Genomic DNA, 10,981 nt, shown 5'->3' with positions numbered 1-10,981 from the left:
GCCAACAAGAATAACAGCATACAACATTTTCAGGCACTGCGGACAATGCACAATCCACATTTTACAACAGTCTTTTAATGAAATGCAACTTTCCACAGTTGCTCAGTTCTGATATAATACATGAGAATGGGTGCTGAAGTCTACTATCGAATCTGTCACTAGAATCCATAAGGTAAGGTCGCGTAATCAGGCTGAAGCTGTCAGCTCCCCGAGAAAGTCCCCCAAAGGTGACATCCAGTCGCCCGGCTTGCTGACAAAAATGACCGAGTCTGTATCATGATGCAGCGTGCGCCCCCCCAAGTCATCCATGAGTGATCCGTGCCGCGGCGTGCTAGGGAACACCTTTATGTTCCGCCATTGCACAAATGTCACATTATCATGCAGAAAGGAAAAGTGAGACACATCGACTAGCTTTGAAAAAATGAACATGAGAAACTCATCAGCATCTTTGTTGAGCATCGTGCTTGTCTGATTTATTCTCCGAGCAAACTTTCCCCAAAGGCTGTTTAAAAACAATTAGAAAATTTGGTGTTTCACTTTGTTAAGCCCGATGTTTTTGGGGTTCAAACGGATGCCCTCCTTCTCAAAGTAAGTCTGAATGTCTCTCTCTTTATCCTCAGCACTCTTTACCCAAGAGGGATAGCCCGATGCCTCCCGTTTTCCCTTTAAATGGGTGTTAATATAGTCAGCAAAGAGTGTGTCTGGCCTGTCAGGGAAATGCCAGACCTCGTAAATCTTTACGATTTTGTAGCCCTTTTCAACAGCCCTGTTTATTTCGACACTGCACTACGTGCCGATCAGAGCTCTCTGCTCATCTGAATGATTTCAGAACCCCTGCATCTTGGTTTCACAGCATGTTCTGCAAAGTGTGAACATGAGTTTACCACCGGACCTCTAAGGCAGAACCGGTAGGTAAAGACCTCTCGGTGGGTAAACCTTGGCTTTGATCACCCCAAAATAGTTTTCAACACTGTCAAAATCACAGTAAATGATTACTGAGTGGCCTACTGGGTACTCCTTAAACTTGTTGACCGAGGGGAAAAGGCTCATGAAGTCAGTAATCTATGCGCTCATCGTCCTCTGCTTTATAGTACAATTGCATGGCATTAGTTTTGGCGCCAAACAGAGCATCCCGACTATCGATGCGCTCTGGGTAGTCAAAGTCCCTCAAGAATGCCTGTATATATGCATTTTCAGCCTTCAGTTTATTCCACTGATGTTCCCAAATAACACGTACATTGAGATTGTACGTGTGTTTAAGGAAAAATATCTTATCCTGAAACTACTGATGCATGTCCCCAAAATGCAGTTTAGTTACATGAGTTTGAATCAAAGCACTCCGGGAACCTGTGAAAAAAACACCCAGCAAATTCGTATGTTGTACGAACCCTGTCGATTTTGACATAGTCGTCGAGGTAGTAGGGGCCCATTTTCACCTCCCCACTACAGAGCGCGTGCTGAATCTCTAGTTTTTGCGATGGCCGATGTATTCCAGCCACTGAATAGATGGCGTGGAGTATGCCTTTTGTCACTTGATGTAATTATCTGGAGTGTTTAGCGCGACTGTATTTTCAGGCAAAACTGCTTAAGGCACACTGAGGCTATGGTAACACATTGAAAAGGGTCTAGATTACAGCTGTTGATAATCTCACCCTTGAACCTGACAGCCCTCTCTTAAGATGACAATTTTTACAGTACTCTGCCATTTCTTTCCTAAAGTCAAACACCGCGCCAACAACAGTGTCGTTCCACTCCATAAACACTCTCTTCTCCTTTTCCATCATGGTTTGCTCACTGTATGCTTCAGGTGTCAGGTAGGGTCCGACGTAATTTTGATTTTCTACTGGGAAATAGCCTCTCTTTTTGCTCTCAAAACCCAGACCTGCAGGGAATGCGCTCAGCTTCATGGGCAGAAAGCAAATTGAGTCAATGTATCTTTAGCTAAAGTCCTTGTCTGTCACATAGAGCAGTTTGCTGCCTTGCGTGATAATGTGTGGGGTGACACCACTTTCAACTAAATATTTCATAAGCAGGTAAGCGTCATAGCCTTTAGAGTTGTGCGTTATGAATGTGTACCCCTGGTATTTATGGTTGCAGTACTTTCTAAAAATACAGCCATCCTCCTTAGCGGTCCAACAATTGCCAGCAAGGTCAATGCAGCAGATGTAATTAGTGACATGCACCCCCTTGTCTTGTCTGCATTCAAAGTCATAAAGGACATAGCGGTCTGTCAAGTTCTCAACTCCTACTGGCTCAATAAAACAACGATGCTCACACTTAGGTGTCAAGTCTTCTTTAGAAAAAGCACATCTTTTAGCTAGACATTTATGCACTTTTGGATTTTTTTTTTTTTGGTGATAGTGTACCGTTGGTTACACCTACAATACTTGACTGAATCACACAAATCATAAAATCTGCTATCTGGTTTCTGTTTTGAGATTTTGCTCAAAGCAATACTGTGGGCAACAGAAAAACCCGCAGTCCTCACAATGTATGTACACTGTGTGGTGCTTACAGCACCCAGGACTAACACGCAATACTTGAATTTGTGAGCTGTTTTAACACTTAATGTGGTGTAACAATAATCACAGACGTATGAACCCCCAAAAAATGCCGTCAAGCTTTTTATGCCGAAATAATCTCGAAAGTACAGAGAGATTGTTTTATCACAAGGGCTCAGTGTTTGTCTGAAATTTCTTAAAAATGTCAGACTCTTCACAGTGGTACAACACTACAATTTTGACACCAAGCATTTGCTCAAACTCTGCTGTTTGAGAATGACACCATGTCGGTCTCAGTTAGACTGACTGATTCCTGCAAACGCTTAGCTTCTAGCTCTGCAACTTCATGTGGCATGTCAGGGTTTAAAAGGTAGACTACACAGTAAGCAAAACAGATTATTGTCAGAGTTTTCAGAAACAATAAGACATCTGAGCTTCTTTTGCGAAATAACAAAGCTTTAAAAGTCTGACAATTTCTGTGAATTGGCGCCACCATTTCGATTATGAATAATCTGAATGACCAGCTCCAGCGTTTCATTGCTGAAAACCTCAGTATTACTCTGTGAAAGGTTGTCTACCATTGATAGCAGATCATTTACACTGTAGATCGATCTTGCCTCGGACATGTATAGCTATACTATTGGTTATTGAATCACCCGGCAGTTCAAGCTGTATGGTATCCCCCGGCCCCACTAGAGTGTTCACTCTGTCCACCAAATTTTGGAATGTCTGTATCACAGCCCTGTAAACGACTATTATGTCATAATGCTCAATTTCATCAAAATGAAAGCGCTGCCTTATTTCCGTGTTGTTAAACTCTAGTCGGCGTATCACATTAACACCTCCAACAGCACCATCACCTGCCCCCCCCACCTTGTTGTTGCCCCCCCATTATCAACGTACATAATTTCTGGATCTATCTCCACCGCTGTAGCTCCATCATCATCATTTAAATCATTCAATAAGTTTTGTAAGATGGGGTTAGATTCACCCGGATGCTCACCATTCAGTTCTGCAATCATCTGATGCAGTTCAGAGTGCATGGCCAATCCACCATCTGTATCAAGCATCGGTGTCCAGTCCCCCCAACAGGTCCAACTACGTGGTCGTCAGCCATTTCTACATTCATAGACACATGCATTTGGTGACTGTCTACATTTAGCGTCACCCATATTAACAGTCCATAGCATTGTCCGCTTCATCAGTATCATTCCCATTTAAATAATTTATTAAGGTGAGAATGAAGGGGTTAATTTCAGCCGGTGGTCCATCATTCAGTTCATCAATCAACCGAAGCAGATCAAGGTTCATCAGCGTTTAACCATCGTCGTCGTCATTTATTTGCATCCTTCTAGATTCTCCGGCCCCATCAAGACTCCACTGCCTCTGCTTTTCAGACATACCCGTGCTTATTCTTTAAATCTGGTCAGACAATTCTGGCAAAAAAAAAAATATAAATCACACATCTGATCCTGAAAAAGGAAAAAAGCTACTTTGATCCCCTTCAGCCACTCGTCTCGGAAAACAGCTCCATCCAGGGAACTCACAACAGGCCACTGTCAAGGTGTTAATGGGTCAATATCCCAATCTTGTGTCCTCTGCAGGGGTTCCCATAAGGCACAGGTTGTGGTCGCTGGATCCCCGCTTGCAGATTCCCCTTCGTCCAGTGTCCTGCTTCGTGTCATGGAAACCCCCGGTCGTGTAGATTCCAGTTGACCGTTGGGCTCACTCTGTACGCCGTCGGTTGAGGTTGTTTCCATTGCTAGATCTGCTACAATTTTTTCAGCTGCAGCAATCAACAGTTCATCATCGGCAGTGTCTTGGGGGACGAAACAGACAAATTCAGTCTTTAAGCATTTCATACAGAAAAATCAACGACAAGAGTAAGCAATATTGTTCCACATACCGTTAAAACTATTCGTTCTTTCCCGCTTATGGCTAACTTGGAGGATAGGCCTTTCACGATTATCTCTGAAAATAACCATTGGCGTGTTTAACAGGTCAGTATCGTTATCTGCAGTTCTGAGCATAAACAATTTCAGTCTTAGCCACATTTAAACAGTAAACCTATAGAGATAACTAACTATGAACAATAGCTTTTCCAATCCTCTGTTTCATGGGGCTTACTCGGCCTTGACATTGTGGAAAATTCTTGGTCAAAAAAAAATCGTAATGCTTTCATAGTATTGACAATTCTAACAATTCTAAAATACGGCAAAATAAATTTAACATACCTCCAGTTTAGCATTTCCATCGTAGCTTTGAAAGTTGATCAACGCCCTGCCCGCTGTGGGGGGTTTACACATGGTGTATACACTCACTTGCAAGGTGGTGCTAGCGACCCGGCTTTACCATCAGCTGAGCTATGGCCAGTTTTTAAAAATATGCTTTTGACAATTTCTTATATTACATGTATTAAATAATCATGTACATCTTCTTTAAAAACATCATAAATAACTGTTAAACTGTTTTATTCCTTAATCCTTGTTTATAGCGTTAGTGGCTCAGCTGTTTGTTGAATGCTTTATTCCTTAAACTTTCATACATTTTTATACTTACTGAACCAGGGTTATAACCAGGGTTAAGTAATGTTTTTTATTCCTTGTTTACGGTATTAGTGGCTCAGCTGTTTTTTCGAGCCAATACTGAGGCTGATACACGTGTGTTTAGACTCTTCCTCATTTCTCGTCGTCTAAATGATTTATAGCACATTCCTACTAATTTAATATAGCGCTATAACAAAAAAATGCTAAATGTGTTCTAAATTCTTGCCCATTGGCCGTTTCTACAACACCCACCCGCTGCTGCACGATAAGGAAACAACCTCTGCTAATCTAGCCTCTGTTGTATGACGTGTGGAGAGTTTAATCTACCATAGATTTTAAAACATTTTTGATGTATGTTGTTAAATATCATTCACTAGTTCCCATAGCTATTAAAAGGAATTAAATAATGCTGTCCCGCTCATTTAAAATAATAAAAACTAGTTGTATTTTGTTAGTATAATTTTTAAACAATTTAAGGAAACTAACGTTTCTTACAACCGTTTAAGTTATAGTGCTTTATTCCTTTTGATTAAACAGACGTAGATAAAATTAGCTAAATGTAGCTAAACAATCTGGGGCTGTGGTGTTAGAAATCGACTATTTAAATTAAAAATAAATTATTTTGTACCATTTACAAATAAGCCAGATTAACAAATATAGTTAATGTGCTTTCTGTCAGGATGGGGGCTGCCGGCTGTGTACTTCTCACGCCCAGGGGCAACGGCTAAACGGGGTGTTATCCTCGCGACAACAATTTGACCGTTGGTAGCCATTTTGTTTCCAATTTGACAGCTGCTTACGCCTCAAGTTGGCTCTTTAAAGAAAATAGTGTGTGTCTCTACGCGCCTGTGCTGCACGAGAGAGAGAGCATGCTACAGACTGAATTCCGTCTGCTCATTTCAACAAGGATTGGCCACGTTATTCCTTGATTCTTGTTATCGAAATGCTTAGGGTGTTTTGTTTTATTTTATTCACATTGGTCAAAAAGTGTTACATTACTTAAAAAAAAAAAACGTTATGGTTAAAGGGGTTTATTTGAAATAACTGGCGACCCGTTGGTGTTGCCATTTTAAAATGTGTGTCTGTGTTAGTGCGCATGCGAAAGATCGGGGCCGTCTCGGACAATCATTTCATCCACGTTGTTTAAACAGGCCAGTCGCACATACCAGAGCTGCGGGACACATTTCGCCTTTCAGCTACCGTCGGACTTACAGTAAAGGTTATTCCTCCTAAAAGCTTGCCGTCTAAATGCTTTCTTTAACCTAACAATGAAATAAGATACTGGTAAAGGCCGCTAAAGTTTTTCTTCTTTTTTAAGCATGTTGGTTAAATATAAAGAGTTTAAGTGCTTTCTTCTTTCAAAATACGCAGTGTGCTATGGACACTTGTGACTACTCCTGACAGCACGTGGCTGTGGCCAGACCTACCCCTGCTGGACGTTTATGCACTAGCTTACATACATCCTCCTGTATACATTTTAAGGAATAATAAAACAATTAAAAAAAACACATTAATAAATACATATAATGTATTTTTATTCTATTAAAAGTTTAACGGCAACCCTTATCTTCCAAACCAAATGGTCCCCTATCAGCAACAAGTGGCATAAGCATGTATGATACCATATATGGACATAACCCCTTGACTAATCAGAAGGGATATGCCCCCCTCCCACTTATGAAATCATAAACAGAGCCATATTAAGTTCCACCCAATGTACCAACTAATAGTTTTTGCTGTGTCTAAAAGTTTGTACTTACTCCAACAAAATGGGAAGGTTGTAAAAGGGAAACACACAGGTAGACCAAGGAAGACATCCAAAATTCAGGACAGAAAACTCAAAGTAATATGCCTTGAAAATAGAAAACGTACAACAAAACCAAAGAAAGACAAATGAGCAGAAACAGGAGCCAACGTTTGTGACTGAACTGTAAGAAATCGGCTGAGGGAAATGGGATTTAGGTACAGGAAAGTCAAACGTAAACCATAATTAACACCTAAACAGAAGAAAATAAGGTTACATTGGGCTAAAGAGAAGCAGTCATGGACTGTGGATGATTGGATGAAAGTGGTATTCAGTGATGAATTTCAAATCTGTATTGGCCAAGGAGATGATGCCGGAATATTTGTTTGGTGCCATCCCAATGAAACATATAAAGAGGACTGCCTGAAGAAAACAATCAAATTTCCTCAGTCATTGATGGAATGGGGTTTCATGTCAGGGAAAGGACCAGGGCAGATGGCAGTCATTACCTCCACAGTAAATGCACAGGTGTACGTTGAAATTTGACAATTTTCTCATTCCATCAATCGAAAGTAAGTTTTGTGATGAAGTCATTTTTCAGGATAATGGATCTTGCCCCCGAGCAAAGAGCGTTAAAACTTTTCTTCAAGAAAAGCATATCAACTCAATGACACGGCCAGCAAACAGTCCGGATCTCAATACAATTGAAAATTTATGGTGGAAAGTGAAAAAAATGGTACATGACAAGGCTCCATCCTGCCAAACTGATCTGTCAACTGCTACTGTATATGAGAATGTTGGAACCTGATTTATGCAGAATATTGTTTTTCATTAGTGAAGTCCATGCCTCAAAGAATTCAAACTATCATAAAAGCCAGAGGAGGTGCAACAAAGTACTAGTACAAACTTTTTTTTGCTCCATTCGATATTTTTTCCTCTACTTGATCTGAAAAAAGATGTGCCATTAATTGCAACAATGTCATTTTATTTTTTGGAGGTACATTTTACAAATCCAGAACATTCAGTTGTTAGGTAAAATGGTTTTGTGTCATATCTGATTTGTTTTTTGAACTATAAAGTAAAACAACTGACTGAACATCCTGCAAGAGTAGTGATTCCATATTTTTTGCCAGGGGTTGTAGATGCACTTGATCCTTTTTGTTCAGCCAGGTCAATGGTATTTATACACATTATTTGGGTTATTCACCCAGTTAAATGACTAATTATCAAGCTGTCCAACAGGCTTGTCTTATTTTTTTATTGTGATATTTGTGGTCATCAGCAAAGTTTAAATTGTCCAGATGAGTAAACAGCATGTCCTAAATTTTCCTGGGCTTGTCAGTTGTTGTTCACCTCATCAGCCAATTGAGGGTAACTAGGAAGGGATTCAAAGGCATGACGCAATCTGAATCCACTTCAGCAGGAAAAAGGGGAGGGTCATGCAACATGACTGCCTTTGAGCTGCTTACACAGCTCAAAATATTCCTGCCTTCTCACCCACAGCCACCCAGCCTGTTCCTGCCTGCTCCCCCAGACGGCAGCTACTGTCTGCTCACCTGCCTGCCCGCTCCTGCCTGGGAGCCCGAGTCTGAGCCAGCATTTCCTCCCCATGGCCTTCACTGGTGTTTCCAGGGCTCCCTGCAGGGGGGGGAGGGGTGCAGCAGGATTCTGGGAGGTGAGGTCTGCTGCATCTCAGCCCCTGCCCGTGCACGGCCCACCTCTGCAGAGCCCCAAGATACATTCAAGATGTATAGTTTTTCCATCTGGTGAATACTCAGTGCATGCAGTTTGTGCTGTTTTGCTGAGCTTGTCATGGTTGGGAGTGTTGGCTACAATAACAGCAGTGTTTGTGACAGAGGTACCTTTTTAGCATTCCCAAAAATGGACAAGATAAATAAATCAGTGATCCAGAGAGAAGAGATGAAGTTAAATCTAACAAACGCTGCCAGTAGTGCTTACACAATATCACAAAAGCAGATCATATGGAGAAGAACCTTAATGACGCCAGAGTTTGTGGAGATCATCTTGTAAATACTAAGAACACTAATGCCTATCAATGTGGCAGATGAGGGCCTATGCTGAATGCTGCATTATGATGTGACCCACAACCCTCCTTTTCTTAGTCGGGACAGGGTAGCATTTGCTAGTTTTTGCCGGGGGTGCTTGATTTGCATGCAGTGGCCGTGCCAATAAGTAAGTGTTCCCATCCTTCATGCTTGTCAGCCACTTCAATAAAACTGTTATAGTCATGAAAATGTGTTTGATATTACAAACATATAGAAGAGTATCATTTGCTATCTTTTTGCACATTACCAAAGAAAATAATCAAGTCACGTAGCCATAAACATATGCCTCCATAGCAGACCATAATTACATCTATAAACATGAATAAAAATGTATATATGCATCTAAGAAGTCTATTACCAGTATATGACCAAAAAACGACAGGTGGGCAGCCAGAGACCAGTAACATCATTTCTCACTCTAAATTAGAACCCTACATTGGGACTGTAACACATTCATGTGTGGTAGCCATCTAAACATTAAATATTAGAAAGGTACATGGAAACTATAAAAGCATTGTGGCATGGCAGGGCAGAAAAAGAGTGATGATCCACTAATGGCTCCAAGACAAAAGAGGTTTGTTAAGGAAACTAACACTGGGGAAGGCACAAACCATGAGGGGTCAGAAAAAAAAGTGAAAAAAAGAACAAACTATTGTCATATCCCTACCTGCTTCATCTGTTCAGCCCTCTTGTTTCCCCTCAGGCATGACCTCAAACAAGCCCCCCCCCCAATGCTTGTTAGCCTTACCTCTCGTTCTGACCTTAATGTGAATTGTATTTAAGTGCCTTGTAGTCCCCAGTTCCATTATTGTTTCACTGTCCACGGTTTCGTTTATCTCCCTACCTGCTAAATAAATGCCTTGTTTAGGGGTATAGCCACATCAGCTGCTGGGTTATGCTTCTCCCCACCAACGTGGCAACTTCAAGAACAATAAGGTAACACAGCAAGGGAACAGAGTAACATAGAGAGCAGGACTATGCAATGGAACAGAGTAACAAACACAGAGTAACACAATAACTAACAGAGTAAAGGCACTCACTTAAATACACAGAGAGTTAGGGCAAACAAGGGACAGGTGTAAATCATTATTAAATTAACCACTCAAAAGGACTTGAGTCAACAAGGAACAGGTGGGGTGGATTACAATTAACAAGCACTAGAACTGGGAAACAGTAACAAACACTAAAGGTAACAGTGCAAAAAAAGATTAGGAACAGGAGTGCATGCAACAACAAGGCACGAGCAGGATAACCTAAAACAGGGACACAAAGATAAATAGTAACACTAGGAAACAGAAAACCAAGAAACGTTAAATAACAGGCAAGGCTGTCTTTCAGCCAGCCTCAAACCCATAAACAGAGGATACAGCTTCCAAGCTGCATGCTCAACCCATTGAGCTACACAGCAGCCTGGAAAACCAAGCAACACACTAGGGCTACAAGACAGAGGAGGGAACAGGATGGCCAGTGATACCTGCTGGCAAAATTGGGACAAAACACATAGAATAGGGATGGGCAGGGATCAACCCTGACACAAAGAGGATGGATACATTTATAGTAGTTACAGTACAGTAGTTACTGTATAGTATTAGATACTACAAAAAAAAAAAGAATTAAGCTTTCTTTCTGAAGCAGGCATCTTAAATATTTATTTGAGAGATTTTGTAATGTATAGATATTCTTTTCACCTGCACATAAAGAAATTACACCTAGCTCAATTATAGATTATACCCTACAATAATACTATGGAAGATTATAAGCACAAAAATTCAAATGGCAATTCATTTTGCAATTGTCAATTCAATATTCAACCAGAGCATGCATTTGTCATTTCAATATTTAATCTGTGCATGTAATTTGAAAATATATTTTGCAATCGGCAATTCAATGTGCAAAGTGCTTATGAAATCCTTAATTAATTTCATAATGTTTTGAATAAAAAATAGAATGACAATTCACTGAATTGCATTTCGTTTTGCCATGGGCTTTTTGCCTCTTTATTCAAATGGAAATTCATTTGGCAATTGTCAATTCAATATTCAATCAGAGCATGCATTTGTCATTTCAATATTTAATCTGTGCATGTAATTTGAAAATACATTCTGCAATCGGCATTTCAATGTG

General features: G+C 40.6%; 1 long non-coding RNA gene across 1 annotated transcript; it reads right to left on the bottom strand.

Annotated features, from left to right (window-relative positions):
* Nucleotides 1–7,566: 7,566 nt before the first annotated feature.
* Nucleotides 7,567–10,170, bottom strand: LOC125704188 (uncharacterized). Its single transcript, XR_007381047.1, has 3 exons — nucleotides 9,702–10,170; nucleotides 8,348–8,511; nucleotides 7,567–8,166 (listed from the first exon to the last, which is right to left on the bottom strand). It is a non-coding gene; the product is annotated as an uncharacterized LOC125704188 (long non-coding RNA).
* Between the last annotated feature and the right edge of the window lie 811 nt (nucleotides 10,171–10,981).

Source organism: Brienomyrus brachyistius, chromosome 1, assembly GCF_023856365.1.
Source record: "Brienomyrus brachyistius isolate T26 chromosome 1, BBRACH_0.4, whole genome shotgun sequence".
In the NCBI taxonomy this organism is placed as follows: domain Eukaryota; kingdom Metazoa; phylum Chordata; class Actinopteri; order Osteoglossiformes; family Mormyridae; genus Brienomyrus; species Brienomyrus brachyistius.
This window is presented reverse-complemented; position numbering and strand designations above follow the sequence as displayed.